The 25,188-nt window shown below is 43.1% G+C and overlaps 1 pseudogene; it reads right to left on the reverse strand.

Moving 5' to 3' along the window:
- Positions 1-208: 208 nt before the first annotated feature.
- On the reverse strand, positions 209-853 carry LOC132531484 (receptor-binding cancer antigen expressed on SiSo cells-like; annotated as a pseudogene).
- Positions 854-25,188: the final 24,335 nt, after the last annotated feature.

Below are 25,188 nucleotides of genomic sequence, written 5' to 3' on the forward strand. Positions count from 1 at the left end.
ACTCACAAGTCTTTTTTTGTTGAGTCTCGATCACTAAGAGTTCAAGGGACTTTGAGAGAACCCTGGTGTCCTGCATGGCCTGATGAATGCATTAAAATCAAGCAGTGTATTTGTATTCTGAAACTACTCTTAGCTCCATACAAATGTTACTTGGGTTGTGGAGCTCATGTTTCTCGTACTGACACTATGACATCTGAAGAACATTTTGTCATGAAAGTTTCACACCAATTTTGTTTTGTTCTTTCTTCATTAGCCCCTGTGCGTCCTTTTCCATTTTCTTCCTTTGCTGTTCTGCTGCTCTCTTTTCTCTCTCTTCTGCTGCCTCAGAACTTCTTTGGCTTGCCAGGCCGCATCTTCTTCTTCTTCCCATGCATCGGTATTTTCCTGCCAGGTACCCAAGTCACCTAATTCAGGAGACTGATGAATAAAAGGCATATCTTGCGTAACTGCTAGTCTACTAGAGAAACCCGTGCTACCATCTGGGATGCCAAAATTCAATGGTTCTCTCTTCTTAATAATGATTTTCTGGGTTTTCCTTATAGCTGGTGTCATGTCCTTAAAATAGTCAGGTTCCAGTTGTTCTAAAGCATTTTGCTGTGTTGCCACATTCCCATTCCCTCCTTCAATCTTTACACTTGTGGGTGCATCTTCATTCCAGGAAGCCCACTCTTCAACATCTGTCTGCTTAGGAACTGATGAATAATCGACTGTAGTTGGCAAAATTCTTTGGTCTCCACTGAATTTCCGTCCTCTGCCAGGTCTGCGTATTAATATCTTTAGGAATGAGAATACTGTTGCTAGGCAGGTACAAACTTTAAATAACCGAAACTGTGTGATACCCATGGTGGGGATCAAAACCTGCCCCTTCCCCTCCCCGCCCGCCCGGCGAAGGCTCCCAGCTGCTGCGGGCTGCGCGCGCACACAAGGCGCGCGCACGCGCACTGCTGGTCGCTTCCTCGAGTTTGCGCTCCGCCGGCTCAGTCCCAGCCCCGCTCATTCAACGCTGGGCGCGCGCTCTGTCTCAGCCGCCCCCTCGTCGGGAAACCCTCCCCCAGTCCCTCCTCCTGCCTCTCCTCCTTCGCCCTCGAAGGCGGCTCTCGGTAGTTCAACTCCATTATTTTATATTCTTTTTTTTTAGTTCTTATAGCACCGTTTAAAATTTTAAGATAGTCCCCCAAACACAGCTTTATTTTCTTCCTATTTTCCTGTCATTTCCTGAAAATAATACATTTGTTTTTCTTATTATATGAAATGAGCCTTGTTATATACAAGCCACATACAGGAAGTTGTAGCCTCGGCTTCTGAAGAGGGGAAGATATGAAAACCCATGACTCTTCCCGCTTCCGTGGACTTAGGGCCATGCTCTCATTTAAGATCCTCTAAATCCCGTTGACAGGACCTCACCCGCTGATACTGTGGCTTGCCTCGCATCTAATAATATCCTGGATCTGGATTTCCTTTCAGATGTTTCTAAATTTGATTCCCCTTCGTTTCAGCCACAGAGCAATCCCAGAGGAAAGGGCAAAGAAGGTTATGATCCTTTTTCACCCCCTGGGAATCTTAGAAACCCAAGAAGGGATTCTCCCAAGAAGGGACTCTTCAGGATAAAAGATCTCCCTGTGGGGAGATGACTAAACCCCTTTTTCTGGTGTGTGGCATTTGTGCCTTCTTACGGTAAATTCCTTTAGGGACGTGATTTCTAACAGCCTTTCCTGGAATCGGTGGATACCGTCATGTACAACACACAACCTGAGAAGAACAATTCAGACACAGAACTGGAGTCCATAAACAAATTAGCCCCCGTGTCCCTCTGCCACGGTCTCTTCCCTATCTGTGTGGCATGGTTTTACTTTGTCCCAGGCCGCGTTTCCTAACACAAGTGGTTTCATTTGGGTTAACCTCTAAGGTTCCAGTCGCTTCAATGACATCCCATCATTATCCTTAGACTAGCGGCTTTTAAACATGATTTCTTAGCACTGGTCTGCAGGTCAACACCGAGATGTCCTGTGCCCCTCAACACTCAGTGGCTCCCACTTAGGGAAGGTAAGAAGAGAGCCCGTGCTGTGAACACCCTCCAAGGGCCCAGGCACACTACTTGGCATTTATGTTCACTATCTTTTTTTTTTCTTTTTTTGCGGTACGCGGGCCTCTCACTGTTGTGGCCTCTCCTGTTGCGGAGCTCAGGCTCCGGACGCGCAGGCTCAGCGGCCATGGCTCACGGGCCCAGCTGCTCCGCGGCATGTGGGATCTTCCCGGACCGGGGCACGAACCCGTGTCCCCTGCATCGGCAGGCGGACTCTCAACCACTGTGCCACCAGGGAAGCCCTATGTTCACTATCTTACTTCATCATTATAACCATAGTCTGTAAGTATTATCACTTTTTTTTTTTTAACAAATAAACCAAATCTCAGAGAAGTCATTTTGCTCTTGCACGTCACCATGTCACATGGGACGTGAAAGAGCTACAATTAAAGCCCTCAGCTCTGCCTCAGATGAGACCAGAACCTTTCAGAGAAATCCCTAGAGGAAACAGGAGAACAGAGAAAAGAACTGTGCTTTTTCTTTTCCTCACAGAGTAGATCTGTCACAGCTGATGAATCACAGTTGGTTCTCGAGTACCTGTTGACACTCTTTTGCTCGAGGCGTTGCGAAAGATGGGGTAAATTGAGATGGAGGGGGAAAAGGAGCAGGGGATTGGGGAGCCTCATTCGAGCTTCTAGGTGCTGGTGGACCCTTCTGACCTATGACACACAAACCTGGGGGCCCCTCTTCAAGTTCTTCTCCTGGGAGACTTGAAGACAAAGCTACTTGTCTGAGCTGAGCAGCTCTAGGCAGAGGAAGGACAGCAGGACTTTTGTCAAAGTGCCAAATGGATGGCCAAGAGGAAGATAGTAGCGATGGTATCCTCTGGAGATGGCTGGCTATTCACAGTCCAGTGTAGGCTTGGCTCTATTAGCTGTGAGGTGGGGATGTACATTAAGATACCAGTCAGCAGTGTGGCCCTGTGAAAGCCATTCTCTATGACTGAAGTAAAGCAAAAATTTGGTTTTGAATTCTTATCATCATCCCCCGACTCCCCAGCCACTACTACACATGTGTGCACACACCCGTACACCCACAAACACAGAAGCTTGATATCTTGCCTTTGGAATTCTCAGGATGCCATGTCAACCCTGCCCTGGGTAGTAATACATATACCTCCAGAACTAGGAAAAGGGCCTGGTCTTTAGCCTTCAAGAGGTAATGGGGAGGTTTCCTAGCACAAGATAATAACGTTTCCCTACCTTCCAAGTCCTCGGTTGGCACAGGTAATCTTGATTCCCTACCCTCCCCCAGTGCCCTGGTGAGATGCTCAGCGAGGCTGTAATGGCAGTGGCTGACCCCAGGCTGTCCCGGCTGCCTGAAGGAAAATGTACTGCTCTTCTCACTTGCTGGAGATGAATGAAGAAAGTGTGTTACACACCAATATCAGGGGGAAGACTGACCTGAAGGGTAATCTGTGATACAGAGGAGGAAGAAGAGATCAAATGTAGCTAGTGCAAACTGAATTAGCTATAAAGGCGGAAGAAACCGCACAGCAGATCTTGAGAACAAACAAAGAAGAGCAAAAGGCAGAATTATAAACCAATTTAACCACAAGAGTGAGGCTAACCAAGGACGCTGAGTGAATCAGACCGCGGAGGGGTAAGGCCCTGTTAAGGCTACACTGGGCACACACTGCCCTGGTCATCACACATTCACCTATTCTGACCGGATTTAAATGAGAAAAATTACATGTGAACGGAAGAAACAGGAATGAGGGAGCAAAGCGGCACATGCTGCATCTTGGAGACTGTTCTGGGAAAGCAGTCCTTGGAGAAGTTTGCAATGAAAGCCAAGGTTACATAAAAGGGTTAACTTGCTCTCCAGAAGAGAGGCAGACAGTCCGTTTCTGCTGAGACGGGTCAACAGATACCTGTTTTTTCTGCTGTTTTGGTAGAGATCATGGTAGTAATAAGTCCTGTTCCTGCATCCTGGCTAGCTTCCTGCAGCCTCCCACCACCTCATGGCTAGAAATCAGCCCTGAGGGAATGCAGATGCTCACCCTGCGGTGGCCTCTTGTCTTTGTCCTGGGGATCAGGGCCCTCCTAGAGTGGGGTTGTAAACAAGGAGTCAATGAGTAGAACTGGCCAGAGATCACGCGGCCCGGGGGTTGTTTGAAGACCCTCACAAAGAAAGAGACAGGTTGGAGTTGGAAGGGTTAGTGACTTCTCTCAAGTAAGACAGCAGTCTGAGCCTTTGTTTTGGTTGGCCAGGGCCACAGATAAGAGCCTTTCCAGCATCTGAGGTCTTAGCTATGGAATAATGATAGCTTAGCCTGTTGTAAATAACAAGGGAAGGACCAGACTTGAACAGCTGTGGCCAAAGCTGTCTTCAAATAGATATCACCCACTTAGTATGGAACACCATGTGAGTGGTTTTATGTGTACATTTTACCTTTACATTCTCTATTAACCATCACAATAACTCCATGGAGTAGATACTATTTATTTTATGGATTAGGAATTTCAGATCAGAGAGGTTGAGTAACTTCCTTAAAGTCACACAGCTATCAAATAGCAGAGTTAGGATTCGAACTCAGGACTCCAAAGTCGATGCTACTCCCCCTGCTGTGTCTCCTGTTAAAAACCAGCTATACCCTCACCCTTGCCATGCAGAACCCCAAGGGTCTGTCGTCAGTATCCGTACCTTGAGCCAGACCTGGCCTTATTCTGGTTGATCTACACTTCTTAGTATAGTGTGTTAAGGATCCATATTGCATTTTATTGACTCCTTTCATAGAGACAGTGGTGTGCAAACTTGAGTGTAGATCAGAATCACTTGAAGGACTGACTCATTAAAGCACAGATTGTTGGCGCCAACCCTACAGTTCCTGATTCAGCAGGTCTGGAGCAGGGCCCAAGAATTTTCCCTTTTAACAAGTTCCTAGGTGTTGCTGGTCTGGAGACCACACTTTGAGAACCATAACACTCAGATAATGATGCTGGGGTCGGTGCCGGGGGAGACAGAGGGGTTAGTGATGTCCTGGAGAGGTTGGAGGGAAGGCAAAAATTCAGTCTGCAGAGCCTCAAACTGTTGGGGAAATCCAATGCACATTGTAAATTAATGTGTGTTTGTTGTCTACTTTAAAAGTACCAGGACAGATTCTTGAAACAAGTAGATTTACACCTGCACCCTCACAAAGGGAACTATTTCGCATCTTCTGAGTCAGCCTCACATGAAAGTGGAGTAATTCTCTCACACACTCTCAACTTTTATAGTTCCGGAGTCCTGAGGGATTGTTTTGCTGCTAATGCCTGTTTCTCTTCCATCCAGCGTCATTCTTTAAGAGTCTGGTATCCGAGGAAGTGCCCCTTAAATGCAAACATGTTGAGAAGGTAGTAAGTCTATAAGAGGCAGTGAACATGGAGGTTAAGGGTGCAGGCCTTGGAGTCAGACATCCTGAACTTCAATTTCCACTCTGCAACGTATTTATTTATCCTTTATCAGATAAATCATCTGCCAATGAGTAAAGCAAGCGTTACAAAAATACGGAGCATTGTCTTACGGCATCGTGAGGTTAGAGTACTACTTTAAGAGAGCAGAGCATTCAAGGAGGAGGACACCAGAGGAAGGTAAATGATGGGGGCTGACGCAGGAGACATGCTAAATGTTAGACTCTGATGTCACCATGTTGCACAACATGCCTACAGCTGGAAGAGAGAACTCCTCTTATTTATGAATTAGACTAAACAACCCTGGTATTTATTTGTTTATGCTTTTCCTTTCTGGAATTGACGATCAATCCGCATTACCTAAATCAGAAAGTTCTCAGATTTCTTTCCCTCCAAATAATATTTAGGGGAGTTAAGTGTAAATGAAAATGAAGCAGATGGATTAAATTGCCACTTAAGTACACAGAGGCTTGAGAAGCAAATGGAAAAGGCGATTAGCCAAATTCCCATTCTGAGTTCACCGAACCTGAAACACTTGAAAAGGTATTTGCCAGGTGAAACACCCCCAAAATGCAGCTGCAGCTCTACAGACCCCAAGCCCTCTGTCACTGGTCTCCCAGAGTCCCCACCTGCCACTCACCTCACTCTGCTTTCACCAAAAGCCATACAGACAAGCAGTGAACTTGAGAACATATTCCAATTATTACTATTCTTTTGACAATGAAACCGCTCTAAAAACTCTCTGCTTTTGAAACTGGCCTTCAAGCCTTACTTATAACTTTTGCCACTGAAAAGCACAGAAACAGATCAAGGTGAATGACTATATGGGTTTGAAATCCACTATCGATGTATTTATTCATGTAATTGGCAGGTATATACCAGGCAACTGCAATGTGGAATGAATGAATGAACGAATATGCAAGTATTGTGTCCTCAGACAATCAGACAGCAGGATGAGTGACATCCCTCAAAGACATTATACTTTAGAAAGGGAAGTAAAACTCACACACACACACACACACACACACACACACACACACACACACATCCAGATGAAAAGAAGGATAGTATCCATTTGTAGCCAAAAAGAGGGATTACGGGAGTTTAGCAAGCAGAGTCCAGAGAGCAGCAAATTTAAGTAGAGACTATGAAAGAGATCTGAATTCTCAGCTTGGCCTTACCACTCACTAGCTGTTTCTGCCTGGCAAGTCACTCTGGGCCTCGGTCTCCCCACCTATGGGTAGTTGGAATAGGTTCATTTCCTAGCATTAGCACCCTTTTCATTTTTTATAAATGAAATCTTCACACAGAATTCCAGTATATTAAATAAGTCAAAGCAGAGCTTTCCCAGGAGACACTGGGTGGATCCCCCTCTTGCCATGTCATCCAAAGCAGACAAAACAGAGATGGAAACCTCTGGACTAGATGCTTGAAGGTAATATCAAGTCTAAAAATCGATAAGGCTGGAAAATCACTCCCAGATGAGGTGAACAAAGATGTCTTCAAAGGAGAGGCAGAAAACCGGATAAATACAAAGGAACTCAAGGAACGGGCACTTGCTCATGGTGTATGGACTTCCAAGCGGCTTGACACCCAGCAGTAATGAGCTTGTCCACTTTCATGGAACAAGATGAGTAGGAGGGGCACTGGCTTCAAAGTCAGACGGCTGAGTTTAACTCATTATGCTATGAACACAGCTGGATGACTGCGGACAAATCGTTTTATTTCTCTGAACCTAATTCCACACCTTTAAAGTTAATAATGTCTATCCTCACAGGGTTGCTGTACGTTTTCAGTAAATTTTATACACACACACGCTTTTTTTATTGTGGTAAAATAAAATTTACCATCTTAACCATTTTAAGTGTACAGTTCAGTAGTGTTAAGTATTATTCACATTGTTGTGAAACAGATCTCCAGAACTTTATCTGGCAAAACTGAAGCTATATCCATTAAACAATTTCCCACCCCCAATCCCTGGGAACTAATATGCTGCTTTGTTTCTATGAATTTGACTAGTTTCCTCATGTAAGTGGAATCACACAATATATAACATTTTGTAATAGACAAATTTCACTTAGCGTAATGTTCTCAGGGTCATCTGTATTGTAGCATGTGACAGTATTCCTTCCTTTTTAGGGTTGAATAATATTCTATTGTATGTATAAAACACATTTGGTTAACCATTCATCCACTGATGGATATTTGGTTTGTTTCTATCTCTTGGCTATTGTGAATAGTGCTAAGTGAACAGTATACAGTTAACCCTTGAACAACACAGGTTTGAACTGGGGGTGGCCACTTACACACAGATATTTTTCAATAGTAAATACTACAGTACTACACAATCTGTGCTTGATTGAATCTGCGGATATGAAACCACAGATACAGATGGCTGACTATAAATTACACGTAGATTTTCAACTGTGCAGAGGGTCAGCGCCCCCAACTCCTGCATGTTCAAGGGTCAACTGTATTTGAACAACCCTGATTCTTTAAGTATTGGCTTTCTTTGTTTTTTGATATTTTTGTTTTTAAGCAAAGATCAGTATGCCTTGTCATTTCTATTTCATGAATTTTGCTATTCTATCCACACACATTTCCTGTTCTTCTTGTAACCAGTATAACTCCTTCATGACCAATAGGCCAGGGTAAAGATGTAATGAGCGGCTCTTAATAAAATATACAGACCTAATTAGCCCAGCTGCGTTTTGAACCCATAACAATGACATCATTGTACAATGATTCAATTGAGTTTAGTAGCTATTGCCTTCTATTACGAAACTGCCTACTCCTGAACTAAAGCAGCAGTAAGAATTAGAAAGATCATCTCCAATTTTCATTAAAATACTCTTGGGTTTCTTACTTTGTCCCCCTGCTTTTCTTCCCCCTTTTTTTCCACCAGAGAAAGTCCAAACAAGCTTGCACAGATTTTGGAACTAGACAGATTTTGTCTCTGAATTTTCTGCTTTCCTATTCTGTGAGCTGAATGAAATATTCCAAACATGAATCTAAAATTACCTTCATTTGTTTGATGTGAGTTAAAGCATTCCAGACAAAATTCTGCTTCCACACAAAAAGTGGTCATCCACTGATGACATGACTATTAACAGCAACTAAGACATAATTATTTTAGTGGTCACCCCACAGATTATCTGCCCAGCTCTCCTTTTTTACCCTTTTTAATGTAATTGCTCTCCTCACTTTGACATGATCTGCGTTGATATTTTTCATCATACTTGAATTTTTTCAGCCAATTGCTGCAATTAGTTTGCTGCCTCCTTCTTCTAAGATTACAATTTTATGTGTGTTTGACCACTGGGAATTCTTCCACAGGTCACTGACACTGTGTTCACATTTACAACAGCTCTTTAAAATCCTTGTTTGCTAATTTTATCATCTCTTTATCTGTTTGTCTTGACTGATTTCTCTCTTGGTTATGGGTAACATTTTCCTATTTCTTCACCTAATAATTTATGACTGGATGCTGGACACAGTGAATTGTTAGTGACTGGATTTTGTTCCTTTCTTTAAAAAGTGCTAGTCTTAGTTTACGTGTGGATCATCAAATTATTTTGAGGCTTCTTATAAAACTTAGTAAGAATGGGATTTAAGTAGACTCTGGGAATTATTCAGCTTCTAGGTCCCTAGTAATTCATCATTTTCCCAGCAGCTCTTCTTTGCCTGGCCTTGTGGAGTTTTCACTGAAACGTGTTCAGATTAGTAATTATCCAAGGAATTGAGGAAATCCCTATGCAGATTTCTATGCTTTTCTCTTTCTCTAGTATTCTGTGCCACAAATTATAGCCACCTTAGTGCCTCAAACTCTGATCTCTGAAACTACTCAGCTCAGCAAGACCACTTTGCTCTACCTGGGTTTTTTCTTCCTGTGCAGAGTCCAGAAGTTGCCTGCAGGTAGGAAGCTGGGATGATCATACTGTTCACCTTGTTTTTCTTTTCTCCACCTCCACAGTCCTCTGCTGTCTATGGCTAAATTTTTGGGAACAGTTGTTTTCAGATTTTATAGTGAGAAGACTATTCAGGTACCAGTTATCCTGTCATGGCCAGAAGGTCAAAAGTTGATTAAAAGAAAAAAACGCTGCAATTTTTGAGATTCTATTATGCACCATGGGTTTCACATACATTATCTCTATTCTTTACAACTGTCGTTGAAAGGTTGGTAGTTTATTTTCATTTTATGGACAAAGGATCAGAGGTTCTAAGAGGTACTGTCATTTGCCCAAGATTGTATAGCCAATAAATGAGTTCTGATTCCAAAGAATATTTGAAGCAATTAGTAGCTCATTCCTTTTTTATTTATACAGCTACACTGGCTTTATCATTCTATTTTTTCTCCTTCCAGAATCCTTATCCACTGATATTTTAAGATGACACCTTCTTAAATGGAGACAACCACAACCCTACAGTTATCTCAAAGGACTAACAGGTTAAATTTCCTGGAGCTTAAATTTTATTTAATAGTAAGTGTTTTAAAACATCACTTTTATTTTAAAACAAATATATATTGATATGTATTTATATGTAACAAATATATATACGTGTGTGTGTGTGACCTATATTATGGAGTAGAATTCATAGTCAACGTGAATATTTAAGATAAAGTTAAAGGTTTTAGAGGCATGTTGTTTTTCACCAGGAGGCGGCACTGGGTTATTCTCTCAGAATCCCAGAAGTATAACTTCACTTTCTTCTATTAGGGGCACTTGTGAAAATTTTGTGACACACATAGGCATGAGGATATGTGCATCACATAATGGTTGAAGGGAGGATAAGAATGCAAGTAATAGACGTTAGAAATAAAAGGGTATCCCTGTTCCATAATAGGATGGCGTATAGTTTTGCCTCTCACAGTATTTTCTGGTCTCTAGTTTTATTTTATACTGTAGTGCATCCTGGTTGCATTTATGAGGGAACATTTTATCTCCCTTCTCTCTACCGTGGTGGCTTTCAAATTTACGAGTCTCTAAGACTCACTCAGGGAACTGTTTTTTTTTTTTTTTTTTTTTTTTTTTTGCGGTACGCGGGCCTCTCACTGTTGTGGCCTCTCCGGACGCGCAGGCTCAGCGGCCATGGCTCACGGGCCCAGCCCCTCCGCGGCATGTGGGATCTTCCCGGACCGGGGCACGAACCCGCGCCCCCTGCATCGGCAGGCGGACTCTCAACCACTGCGCAACCAGGGAAGCCCTCAGGGAATGTTTTGAACACCCAGACTCCCAGTCCCCACCTCCTGAAGATCTGATTCTGTGATCTGAAGAAGGGCTCAGAAATCCACATCCCATCAAGCTCATGTGATTCTAATGGTCCTCTGACCACACAGAGAACCACGGCTCTTTCATGTATTACAGGTGTTGTCCAGGGCTCTTCCACAAGCCTGGGGAGGAGATAAAACCTGCCCATACTTCTTATTAGTGGGCAATAATGACAGGAAAATAATACCAACTGTTGAAATGAAATTTATTTCAGTCATATTTTCGAACCTCATTATTTGAGTTGGCCAAGCAAAAACCAATTTATAAATGCTACAAAATTTCACCAAATGGCTCATGAGCTGGGATCTTAGACTACAAAAGCAGAACCACACATTTCCTAAACTCAAGCAGCTCGTGTGCTAGTCAAAAAGACAGATGTGTGAGCAGTTAAATGACAGTGTAAATCTGATAAGTACTATTCCTGAGGTAGGAAGTGGGAGAATGGCGTACAAAACAGCTAACGGCGAGAGGGCACTCCGTAAAAGCCACATTAAATCAGTGACATTTAGCCTAGCACTTGAAGGATAAGTACACATTTTCAGTAACACCGGGGGCAAAGAAAACACACAAAATACCTAATCTGACCCTTCAGGCCTGTCCATGGAATGGCTAGAAGTTCAGTGTGGCAGAGGACAGGGTGATGAGATGTAGGGAGAAAAGCCCATCTCTTCAAACCATAACAGGTGGGTCTGTCCAAGAGCTAAAGACAAGGGCATATGTGGCAAGGAGTGGAAGCGGGTAAGGATAAAGTACAAAGGGACTGTTTAAATCCAGTCAAGATGCAGCCCGGGGCCTACTCTATGCCTCTGCAGAGCCAGAGAGTAGTTTAAATGCCCAGAAAATTGTGCCCAGATGTTTTGACATGAGGACCTCATTTCCCAGGAAGTCAATTAGACACATTTCTTGCTTATCCATGGAGCTCTGGTCTCTGCCAGTTATTCCGCACTCCAGGGGATGTGTCGTGTCTCCCCAGTGTAATTGTCATGTATGTGTCTGCAGCTAATTGATGCTTGCTTGCTTTTTAATAACTAGTCAGGTGGTGGTAATAAAAACTGGACAAAAAAAAGAAAACAAACCTGGGCTGAGTTTCATTTAATGACTGTTTGGGTAATGAAAATTCAGAGCAGAAGAATCCAAGCACAGCCTGCTTTGATCTTGTGTGCTAAAATGGAGGAGGGCTGAGGGGCGTCTACCTGAGATCCAGGGGTGGGGTGAGGAAAGGAGGCCAGGTGTGAGCTGAGCCTTTTTCAATTCCCCGGAGAAAGACACTGAGTAATCATCAGTAGAGCAAATAAACTTGTCTTAGAACATTCCCTTCTCATTTTCTTCACCCTTTTCCCACTCGTGGTACTTCTTCCCTCAAAATGGTTTCATGTAGCCCTGTTTTACCAAGCTGCCCACTGGAGAATTGCACAAGGCCTGTCCAACAGGAAGTGTTGATCTCTAGGTACCACCTTGATCTACCACATCCAACAGGAAGTGTTAATGGAGGACTGCAGCAAATGTATGACAGACAGTTCTACCAAAAGCCCAGAAACCTCTGGAATAAAAATTTAGATCGCTTCATTAGGCAAAGAAACGGAATCAGTTGAAGCTTGGGCAAGAGGGAAAGAGAATACAGAATGGGTAATGTCAGAGGAAATTCATTAATATCAGCTACACCCTTGCAAGTAGTTAGGAAATAATTATTTTAGCTCCTCTATGTATTGTTCTTGCTGTTTTCTATTCACCACTCAAGCCTGGGCCCCTGCACTTAACACTAGACTCCTTTATTCAGCTGACCTTGACATCTGCCCTTAGAAGTCTTATAGGCATCTTCAACTAAAAGTGTCTAAAAACAGACTCTTTATCTGCCCCAATTCCTCCATCTCAATAAATGGCAACTTCTAACTTTCCATTTGCTCTGATCCAAAACCATGACATCATTCTTCATTCCTCTCTTTCTCTCACACTTCACATTTAATCAATTAGCAAATACAGTTGGCATTCTACCTTCTATAGAAGTCCAGAGTATAATGATTTCTCATCACCTCCCCCTCTATCTCCCTGGCTCAGGCCATCATCATCTCTCCAAGAACCAGAGTCTTTCTGTTGGCAGCCTCTGAGAGTTTCCTGCATTCAGGCTAAGAGATAACTTTTATTGAGCTTCTACTAAGTGCTAGCCACTGTTTTAAGCATTTCAAGAATAGGAATTCATTTGATCCTCATAACAACTTCATGAAGTCAGCACTGTATTTATCTCCAAGTCTCCAAATGAGGAAACAGAGGCATGAGAATGTAATCATCTTGTCTAAGTTCCCAGTCCTGGTTACTGTCTGTCTTAAGGCCTGATTGGCTGTCTCCTCCTCTGATGCTGGGCACCAACAGTGTCCTTCCAATAAGTTATTATTAGTAAAGATAACTTTATTTTGCTTGCATCCAAAGAACCATCATATGCTGGTCTCACCCATCAGAATGTCCTTCCCCATGTTTTTTTTTTTACCTTAAGGAAAGACATTTGATTAATTAGTGTTCATAACTGGTAAGTGGTATATCTATGTGTGTGTGCCGGAGACCTCAGAGGGGAAAACTGCATTTTCATAGAAGACTCCTAAGTATACAATCCCTTAAGCCTAGAGGAATGAATAATTAACAGCAAAATTCCTGGCACCGTGATAGGTTCGTGATGGAGCTTTGGGGGAAGAGGGGGGGAAATCTGCTCATAGATGATTTCCCTGAAGTCACATCTCATTATTGATCCCTAGCCCTGGCAACAGCCCCTATGTTTACCCTGAAGCCTCAAGAAAAGACTCAATCCCTCCACTGCTCTCATACTGAAATTTTTCTGAAAACTCATCTGCTGGTAAAGTTCCATGATATTTTAAAAGAGGATTTAGAATGTCAGGTTAAGATATTTGGCAAACTAATAAAAATATAAAGAAAAATAATCCTATCATCCCTCACTTTTATTCCTATTTCTCTCTTTCCAATATCCCTCCCTCCCCACTCCCAAACCCTATCATTTCCAAGAGGCTAAAAGAAGCTCTATATATCATACTCAGGAGATTTTTCTGGTTTCTATCCTTTAAAATGCTCCAAAGGTAACAGTGGAGATGGGCATTAAGTAGAGATGTTGATTTGTTAAATGTGGCCACTAATTTCCTCCCATAAGAAAAATATTAAAACGCCTTTGGAGCCAATTTCTTTAGAGCTGTTTTCACATAGTTTAACAAAAGGACAAATTTGCCAACTGCCAATGAAACCAGCAGTAAAAATGAAACCCTCGGGAAATGCTTTAATCTAAACCACATTCAAAATGGATATACTTATCAAGTATGCTTTTTAAAAAACTAACAGTTTTCCAACCACATACAAAGGAATGGAAGGTGCTTTATGTTAGGAATTACTGGACAAACTCAAGGTTCTTCCAGATCTGATTGTGTCCAAGGTCAGAATAGTCAGTACCAGCAGAGGACTTACAAGGAATCAAACAATCTTGGTTACTAACACAAACAGATATCACATCTCCAACCCCTGTGTCCATCTCAGCTTATCTCATACTCTGCAAACTAGCAAAATGAATTCAGAAATCAAATGTAGAGAGGGAGAAACAACAAAAGGAATACACAGTCCTTAGGACATATATTAATTGGGTGGAGGGTGTGAATTATTCATACTGATGAATGCTTGTTAAATTCATCTTTTCATTCAGCAAAGATTTCTGCTACATGTGCTGGGGAAACCACGATGAATGAGGGTCTCAACTTTAATGCTAGTGTGGAATACAGGCACTGCAGATGTTTTTAAAGGTGTGAAAAGTACTATGAAAAGTGCAGCAGAGGAAGCTGCAGAAGCACATAATGGGTAAAATTATCTGGGGGTCAGACTAGGCTTGTGTGAGGAAGGGACAACTAGTACTGAACACGAAGAATGAACAAGAGTTAGCAAAGTAGAAGAGCGTGGTGAAGAACGCTGTAGGTCTTTCCTACATGTTTACACGTCTGGAGAGAGAGGAAATGAAAGTCGCCCAGCAGGCAGCCAAGGGGCTACATGGAAGCAGGGTGCAATGGGGTTGGAAAGGTGAGCAGAGCCAAAGTGTTACTTAAACAAGGTTTGGATTTAATTTTAGGAGCAAATACATGCCATTGAAGGCATTTAAGCTATAACAACAGGAAGGGTAATATAATTAGACTTACAGTTTTCAAAGAATATGTTGTATGTAGACTAGAGGCTAGATGTGAGAAAGACAAGAATGAATAACTTAATTCATTCACTAAATACATATTGTACAACTACTGATGACAATATTTGCCTAGGTGCTAAGGATATGGCAGCAAATGAAAAAAAAGATAAACATAGGAGCATCAAAAAAGGAGATTAATAAGGTAGCCCAGATGGGAAGTGAGGGTGCACGGACTAGGATGCCGACTGTAAGGCGATCTGAGAGATTTATGAGAGCCCTTCCATATGATTTAGTGATAATACAGGACTAGAAGTGAGAAAGAGGAGTCACGGAGTACCAAGTCTTTGTCTTGCACTATTTATAAAATGCAATAGGAAAAAACCCTGAGGGACACACAAGTTTGCGGAAGGTGTCGATAAATTCAGCCTTGGACATGTTTCCAAAAGATCTTAAGGTGTGTTGGAACATCCAAGTGGAGAAATCAAATAAGAAGCTTTATACGAGTAGGTGAGGCTTGGCTAGGCTCAGAGATGGATCTGGGTAGTCAGTGAAACCATGGCAGTAGATGAGATGGGCTGGGAAGAGTATAGCAAGTGAAAAATAGAGCCCTGTAGAATTCTAACACTTACAGGTTACTTAGAAGAAGAGCTAATAAAGGAATCTGAAAAGGAATAACCAGAGAAACCATGATAAGTGGAGTTTTGAGGAGGAAGAAGTGGTCAACGGTGACAAATGTTTCCATGAGGTTAAATAAGGACTTCAAATTGTCCATTATATTTGACAATATGAAGGTCATTGGCAACCTTGATGAAAGCAGTTACAGAGCGTTGGAGGGGGTAGAACCACATTATAATGGGTAGAGGAGTGAGTGTGAGATTGGAAAATAGAGATGGTCAGTGATAACAACTCCCTTATGAACTAGCTGGAAAAGGACAAAAAGTAAAGCAGGCAGTCAAGATGTGATTTGGTCTAGGTAAAAAAAAAATGGGGGGCTCTTCTCCCAGAAAGGAAGGCCCAGCCCAAAACTGCAATACGAAAGATGCCCAGTGAGGGGTGTGCTCAGGCACCCTTCCCGAGCTCATCATGCCCTCACACCCCAAAGATTTGGTAAACTGTACTGGCTTTGCACTCTCATCTCTACCCCATCTACGTGCTTTTTGTTTTTTCAAATGGGGGAAATCTAAGAATGTTGAAAAGCTGACTGGAATGAGTCAATAGACTTGGAGAAATTAAAGCTCCTGGAATTAGAAGGGATTTAAGAAAAAGATAAGCTCCTGGAAAATAAGGAAGGTGTGCAATTTAAAACAGAGTGTAGGAATCAGAATTTTATAAAAGTCACTTAAATGACAGCAGCAGATAAGGAGGAAAATATGATTGAAATAGCTGGATTTGTGAATTTGGCAGCACTAATTTGAGCAAGTTCCTGTCTGATCGTGTCTATTTTCTGTACAAAAGAGGAGCCAGGTCTATCAGCTTAATTGAAGGAGAATATATTTGGTTTGGAAGTTTGAGGATAGTGAGACAGTTTGAAATGGGAGAGTGGACTGAGAGATTGCTGGGTAGTATCATGCACTCAGATTGAGATGATGGCCACGAATTTAAAACAGTGTCAAAAAACACCCAATAAGGCACATGAGAAAAGTGGGTAGTTGGATCCGTCCAGGATGTGGGGTTTTTCCAGGTGGGTGTAATTACTGTGGGAAGTTAGCTTATTAGAAGAGAAGTTTGAAATGATAGAATGCTGCATATAGGCTAGATAAAAGTGAGAGAGGCAGGAGGTAGAGGAATCAATGAATGAGAAGTCCTGATGTGTGGAATAAGAGGGGTCACGAGGATAACCAAGTCAGCAGGCTCCAAGCAATGAGTCTGAATTATGATTCTGGAATGGTTCTGGCTGATCGACAGGCTCCAGACTATGACTGTCTGAGGGTGAAACTGAATGGAGGAAGAGGTCCTTGAAGAGAAAGAAACTGAGAGGCCAAGGTATAGGATGGGTTCTTTATAGAGCATGAAAATCCCCCTGAATGATGACTGGACTTTGGAAGCAGAGGCAAACCACCATCAGGATGAATACTCAGTGAGAAGGAGTCACTGGGTGGTCAGCAAATGATAGCAAAAAGGAGACATGAGAGGATGATGGACCGAAACTCACGAGCCTCCAAGAAGCAAGATGGCAGGATCATGGTCTGGCAGCCTTAGGGAATGAAAATCACACCAGGCCATATCCGAGCCTAGGATCAGCGGAGGGATGTAGCAGAATGAGCCCCAGGGGAAGGCGTATCCCAGGTGGGACCCTGGTTTCTGCTACAATCAGGAGGTGCAGGGAGAATCAAATAAATAGCACAAAGATATAAGGGAGTTTGTTCGTCAGTGAATAGGAGTTCTGAGTGGCAAATGGAAGGGGACAAGGAGAGAAACTAGAGTGGAGGGTGACAGCAGGGGAGAGGAAGCCCCCAAAAAACTACAGGAAAGGGAAGCTACAAACTCAGGGACACACAGAGACACACAGGACGGAGCAAGAGTAATGATGTGATGCCCTTTCAATCCTATTTCTTTAAGTATCTGTTTAATGTTTACTTAAAGAGATTAGGGGGGAATCTGATTTTCTATTGATAAAAAAATCTGGATTTTTTTTTTTGGCTTTTTAAAAATGAAGGATAGGGCTTCCCTGGTGGCGCAGTGGTTGAGAGTCCGCCTGCCGATGCAGGGGACACGGGTTCGTGCCCCAGTCCGGGAGGATCCCGCATGCCGCAGAGCGACTGGGCCCGTGGGCCATGGCCGCTGAGCCTGCGCGTCCGGAGCCTGTGCTCCACAACGGGAGAGACCACAACGGTGAGAGGCCCACATACCGCAAAAAAAAAAAAAAAAAAAAAAAAAAAAAAAAAAAAAAAAATGAAGGATAGTGATTTTGCAATGTTGTGTTAGTTTCAAGTATACAGCAAAGTGATTCAGTTACACATACATTTTTTCAGATTCTTTTCCATTATAGGTTATTACAAAATATTGAGTATAGTTCCCTGCACTATACAGTAGGTCCTTATTGTTGTCCTATTTTATATATAGTAGTGCGTATATTTTTATAAATGAGGAGTTTAGGATTAAAAAAATATCTGTGTTTTTAAGTTCAAACTATGGGAAGTATTACTTACATTAAGCACATGGAAGGACAATTTCCAAGATATGAAGTTTCTGTTTTCTTCTTCTCCTCACAAATTAAGACAGGCAGCAGACATTCAAGGAGGGACCTCTATCCCCCTGACCTTATAATCCTGATTGAGGAACTCCTGCTAGAACACCTACTGCCTTTCTGGCTCCTTTACCCTCTCTTGCCCAAGAGACAGTGACATGTCTAATTGGTGAGCTCAGCGTGTGCTGGGCTGAGCTGTTTCCAAGTATCCTTCCCCTGCTTCGTCCTGCCCTCAGGATGTGCAGGTTCTCTGCTCTCCGCCAAGGGGAGCACTCCCTGGAGAACGAGTTAGCAGAGCTCTGCCAGGGTCTGAATACATAAGCCTTTCTCACTCAGGGGTAAAGGATTAACAAGCCCACAATGCACACAAAGAAAAAGCTACCTTCTCAAAACCCCTTCCACAGTAGTAAAGCTAACATTCTAAATCTCCTTCCTTCTGTCTCTTGCGTCTCATTTCTCAGGTGGCTCCACACTCAGGATGAACATACGTAGATTGCAGCTTATTTTCCTATTGCTGTTATAACAAATTACCACAAACTTGGCGACTTCAAATGCTATCAGTTTATCATTTGACACTTCCGTAGTTCCCAGGGTCCGGGGATGAGTACGTGAACATCTTAAGAGGCCACAGGTTGCAGGCTGCCTGATACGCCCTTTGCAGGCTCAGTGCTTCCTACTTTGAGAGAGATGGGGAAGTAGTCTTAGCTGGGCTACCCAAGCCTTCCCAGATTTTGTGTCCAAAAGCCCACAGCCATTGTAGAGATTTCGCTAGGTGGCTTGGAAATTTCAAGTGAACTTGAAGGGAAACATGAAGATGGAGGGATTCCCTCCAAATTAACAGGAAGTTTGGGGAGCTTGGAGAGTGGAAAGGAAGGTCGTGGAGTCAGCTGGGAATCTTTCCCTCACCTGTGAATATGGAACAAGCAGTGGCAGGTATGCCCTTGGAAGCAGGACCTCAGCACCAGGGCTCCCAGATCGAGCAAAGATCTCCCTTCCGCATGGGAATGTATGGTGCCGGAGAACCCCCAGACGCCATGCTGCCTTGAACAGTGAGATCAAGGGCCTTCTCCGATTTTCTGCATCTCTGGAGACACTTGCTCAAAACAAGTACGACTTCCGGGCTTCCCTGGTGGCGCAGTGGTTGAGAGTCCGCCTGCCGATGCAGGGGACGCGGGTTCGTGCCCCGGTCCGAGAGGATCCCATGCCGCGGAGCGGCTGGGCCCGTGAGCCATGGCCGCTGAGCCTGCGCGTCCGGAGCCTGTGCTCCGCAACGGGAGAGGCCACAACAGTGAGAGGCCCGCGTACCGCAAAAAAAAAAAAAAAAAAAAAAGTACGACTTTTATCCTCCTTCCTTCATTTCAGAAAAGCTTCCTTTTTTGTCCATGGTTTCCTTCTCCCCCAACCCCTTTCCTCCTCCTCCCCCTTCGTCAGTTTTCCCTGTCGACTTTCTAAACCAGATAATTTCTTGGAGAGCATACTAAATTATTTAGATTTTAAATAACAAATCACTCATTTTCAGTACATGGAACAATGCCCAGCATTGTTCAGTTTTTCTAGCCAAATGAGACACAACGTGCCAGGTGGCTGATGCTAAGGTAGATCGTAGACACGGAGATGAGATTGGTAGAGATGAAAAAATACACGTATGTATATTTTAGCGTCTTCACTGAAGACGCTGGGGGCCCTGGCTAAAGCGGGGCAAGTTTACATTTCTTGTAAGGAAATCCGAGTTAACTGGCCCCACATTTCCAACATTCCTGAGAATTCTGACCTGCCCCTTCCGTGGAAAGCACAGAAGTCCAGAAAGGACAGTCTCCTGGAGGATGCCTGAGATAAGCAGTGACAGGAAGCACGGTGGCTAGGAGGGTGGGAACCAGACCTCACTGAACCCACCCAGGGTTCGCTGCGGAGGACCCAGGGCTTTGAAGTGAAGCAAGAAACTCCTTGGCTTCTTGGTTCAATAAAGAAGCAGCGGGTGGGCGGTTCAAAGGCACAGGGAGAAACCTTGATACCCTGCACGCGTGTGTGGGTAAGACTCCTCTCTGCTTTCCCTGACTGCATGCAGTTCAGGCTCAGCCCTGAGTTGCGGTCAGCACTGCAGGCGGAACCTCTTTGCTGGGCTGCTGGCTGCAAGACTCAGTGCACAGTTCAGATTTTTTCCCTCAAGTACTGTATTCCAGACTCCTGTTCCTGAAGATAACGCTGTCATTATTCTTAGCTGATTCAGCAGTCATTTACAGATACTCATTGACTTGTTTGTGGCTGTCTAGCATCCTATCTCTATCCCTTCCAGTTAGCATTCCATCTTTCCTTGGAGAGATTCCGTGGAGCCTTGCAGAAGGGTGATTTCTAACACCACCTTCCCCCAATAGGATCCTCCTTTGGAAGCTCATAGGACCTACGACCAGTCCACCGGATGCTTGCTTCTGAGACGCAGAATCTTGAGCGACTGTAACCAAGGCAGGAGGAAACTGAACATTCAAATTGATGAGAAGTTGTGGAAGAGCAGTGGCATTTGGACCAAAGTGGCTTTACAGCATGTCCCCGGCTGGGTATCTGGCTGCTCTGCCCCAAGCCTCCCTTGGCTTCCTGTCAAATTGCCACTCTTGGACCTTGAGTATCCATCCTATAACTGCAGGGATCCCTCCCAGTATCCTGCTGGCCAGTGTCCTTTTAGTTAAGACCGTTTGCTTGCAGTCAGGAACCTGACTATTGTATTTTTTACAGAGCTTTGAGCCCATCAGTCAAGATAGTTAAGAAACAACATTTAATATTCCCCCTTATGCCAGTAAAAGTTGAGTTGGCATGGGGACAGAAGGAAGATGAGTACAGATCACTTAGGATTTGGACTGGTCCTATGCATGGTTTCTGTGAATAGTACAATCTACTCTGAGCACGGATGAGAACGAATGGCTGTATTGAGGAGGAATGATGAGATAGGAGAACCAGGCTGCTTCCTAGCATTCTTCTATGTCAGTGACATCATTATCTATGAGGAAATACTGAGAATTCCCAGAACTCCAGACACAAAAATCCCTAAGCAAACTATATTCTTTCTATCATACTAATCACTTGGATTATCTCAGATAATCATACACAATGAGCCATTTGGTATCAGGATCCCTAGGGATTAACAGTGGCACAGAATACTTGAGAAGTGCAATGGAAAAAAAAATCCAAAAAACCTGGAAGAGACAACCTAAAGGAACAGATATTTAGACTCAAATTCTTTGGGACTCTAAGGCCATCCTAGGCACCACAGAGAGAGTCCAGTCAATCTGTCTCCTCTTCTTTCACACTGATAAGTAGGGCTGTATTTACTCATAAAATGTCAAATTTAGTTGATACCTTTTATTTAAAGAAAAGTACTCTAAAAGCTTAAAAAAAAAAAGTATACCCAACTTAAAGTGACAGGTATGACATCAGCTAACAAAAGGTCCACAGAGAAGAGGTCAGGAAACAAATTCAGCTGAAATATTCTAGAGAAGACACACTTCCTAGAAGTGGTGATAGAAGAGTCATTTGCCAGGGGCTTCCCTGGTGGCGCAGTGGTTAAGAATCCGCCTGCCAATGCAGGGGACACGGGATCGATCCCTGGTCCGGGAAGATCCCACATGCTGCGGAGCAACTAAGCCCGTGTGTCACAACTACTGAGCCTGCGCTCTAGAGCCCATGAGCCACAACTACGGAGCCTGTGTGCCACAATTACTGAAGCTCGCGCACCTAGAGCCCATGCTCCGCAACAGGAGAAGCCACTGCAATGAGAAGCCCGCGCATGGCAACGAAGAGTAGCCCCCGCTTGCTGCAACTAGAGAAAGCCCACGCACAGCAACAAAGGCCCAAGGCAGCCAAAAATAAGTAAATAAATAAGCCATTTGCCAAATTAAATAACATGGCAATTATAGTTTTTCAATTAAGCCACCGCAAGCAACCGCCACACAGATTAAAAGTGAAATGGCACATCCATCAGAGTAATGACATTGATTTATTAGTTCTAAAAGTACAACATGAAAGCTAAACAGCTCCTAACTAAGTGCAAAAAGATGAAACGAACATGTAAATGACTGCCAACGCTAAGGAATTTTTGTAAATTAAATAGTAACAGGGACTGCTCAGTTATCCTATTCAAAGCCCCATTCCCACAGAATTCTGGGAACACAGAGCTTGAATCATTTACTTATACAGCATTCACTTGTATTTTTGGTTTTAAAAAGAAAATTCTTATCCAGTGTCAAATGTGAATGAAACTGTATGAGTGGTACATCAAGTGTCTGCTATAAAAAAATTCTAACACAGAAAGATCATAAAAAGCAAGCCCTAAGGAATCCAAGTTTATGACATTGGAACAGTTTAGCACTAGCAGTAATTCAAGCAAGTTTTTCATTTTGAGTGTTTTTCCTATATGTTATCTGTCTTTACCTCTCCTCCCCCAAACGGGGGGAAAATGAAAGCATACATATCTTGAGAACCGGTAAAAGACTCTTAATTTCCCCCTACCTCCTGCACCTACTCAGCCATATATGTGTGCAGTAGAATTGACTTATATTTTGAATTAGAAACATTAATCTATTTAAGCTGCTGTCTGTCACAATACTCTAGAAACATAAAATGGAATAGAGATGCAGTATCTTCTGTCAAAGGAAAACGCGCCGCCTTGTCTGATCTCTCCAGCCCATCCTTCTGCTGTTTATGTCAGAGACAAATGGGAATAGCCACATTAATGAGAATAGCCTCATGCTTAGGGGTCCTGTGGATATGGCTGAGACTCACCAAAGAGTCCCATTCCCTCCTCCCCAATCCCATGCCCACTACCAATTCACTCTGCTTCTGGGTCTCCTGCTGCCAAGGGAGCAGAAAGCCTTCAGAAAGAGAAACTGGCCTCCGGCAGGAAAAGGCATGGTGCACCAAGCTGCAGGTAGATGCGGTGGACGGAGCCGGATGTGACGTAGCTTTCAGCCGCCTCCCCGCTGGAGCTGCCACCTGTGTGCCCCAGCTGATGGAAATGGTTGAGCCCGCAGCCTTGGCTGGAGGCAAGGTAGGTCCTTGCTTTTAAGTCAAAGGAAAGGCAGGAGAGGCAGCTTGTTGGGTGAAGAGTTAGGAAAGATTTGAGACTGGCGGCCGCCAAAACCAAAAGCCCAGTTTCTTCAATATGTAGGAAGGAAAATTGCCAAGCTCTTGATAAGCAGTCCCATCTTCATTCCCCCAGAAACGCTCTGTATGGAGACTGATAACTACAGATTTATAGAAGTCACCGATGTTATCACTGGTTAGCCACACTCATCTCAACATGGCTTTATATACAGACCCTTATGTAATTATATCATTCATTAGAACAGAAATTACGTGGAAATATTTTATGAACGAAATCTCTTATTTTTATAATGATGACTGCTATCCAGATGCATCTGGGGTTCAGTCCTTATGACAGTGTGCTTATCCCAAGTTTCATAATAATGTTCTATTGGGTAGAAATCTCCTGGTGGGGTTGAATAGTAAATATTTTCTTGATTTGTTTCAAATCCTGCTAATTTAGAATTGCTTGGGGAAAAAATGCTTTAATTTCTAAGTATCTTTGCTCCGAAATCGGGTAAGACAGCAAGGTAAAATAAATTAGAACTAAGGGCTGGAAAAACACCAAACAAACAAAACAAGTAAAATTAAAAATGAATACAAAGGTTGTAACCTAGGGCCAGGAGTGAGGCTGATTCGATTGCATTCTCCTTAAAGAGCCGGGGCCATTTAGCATGGTTGAATGCCCTTCCATCCACTCATTCTAATAGTTAAGTATTTAGTGTCTATGTACCAGACACTCCACGGAACTCTCCTCTTCAGCTTTCAGAGCAATGTCCTCTTACGACGGTCCTCCTCTGGGTTCTCTTAATTGGCCCCTATTCCTTCTACTTAATTTGAGGAATCTTTTTTTGTTCTACTCTCAATCTCTTCAATTTTAACTTCTCAAGTAAGTAATTCCTAAATATAGGAGCAAACTCTTTCCAACATTGGAATTCTGCATTTCTCAAAAGCTACAGGATGTTTCCGCTTTAACAGTCTGCTGGTACCACAAACTCACACGACAAAACTGCTTTGTGCTGACCGGCCTGAAATCCCACTCCCCAGAGTGTACTCACGTACTACAGAGAGAAAACTAGCTCATCGTGGCCTTCACTTTACTAAGGTCCCCGCCAAACTGCCAACCACCCAGGCATTAAACTGCGAAAGCATTTTGTCTCATCCCTCACCAATCTCTAGCCTCCTCTCCCCATCACCCGGACAACGAGCACAAAGGGAGATGGACAGAATCAAGAATATACTGCCATGTGTACTCAACCTGAAAGAGGTAAGACAGGCCTCTGTTTATAATAGAAAGACAAGTTGGTGGAAAAACAAATTTAGGGAGGAAAAATGGAGCAAAAATAGGCTAGCTTAGAAATAATACATAGACATAATCATGGGTGCGAAAGATGAAAATATCTATAAAACAGTGCTACGTGCAGCTTTGTGGCAACAAAGGCTCACACATTTGATTACTGCCCTTAGTAAGTAAACATACATTGACTCAACAAATAGCTTTCCCAATGCTCTTACTTTAGATGAATAATCGATTCCGAATATAAACAAAGAACACGGACATTGAAATTGCGTGGGAGTACTTATATGCTTATATCAATAATTTTGTTTTAGCGTTTAAACATCATCAGGCATGATACTTGTCATCAAAAAGCTATTGCTTTTTGAACACTTCTTCTGTGCCAGACAGTATTCTAAGTACCTCATATTGGTCGTCTCCTTGTACTAGTAAGGTACTGTTATAGATATGAAGAAACTGAAGCTTAGTAAGATTAAGGTTGTTTTAGTTTATTTTAAGGTCCAACAACTAGAAAGTGGTAGGGCACGGAATGGAACCTAGTAAGTCTGATACCAGAGTTAGTCATGTTACTTAGATCACTGCTTAACCATTAATTTAGGATATGTTATAGTTACAAAATAACCTACAAGTCTTAGTGGCCTAAAATGACAATAGTTTCTTTCTTTCTCAAGTAGACCACAAAGTCCAATCAGTCAAGCAACTCTCCAGGGCAGTTGCTCCAGGAGGT

The sequence above is a fragment of the Lagenorhynchus albirostris genome, chromosome 13 (genome assembly GCF_949774975.1).
Source record: "Lagenorhynchus albirostris chromosome 13, mLagAlb1.1, whole genome shotgun sequence".
In the NCBI taxonomy this organism is placed as follows: Eukaryota; Metazoa; Chordata; class Mammalia; order Artiodactyla; family Delphinidae; genus Lagenorhynchus; species Lagenorhynchus albirostris.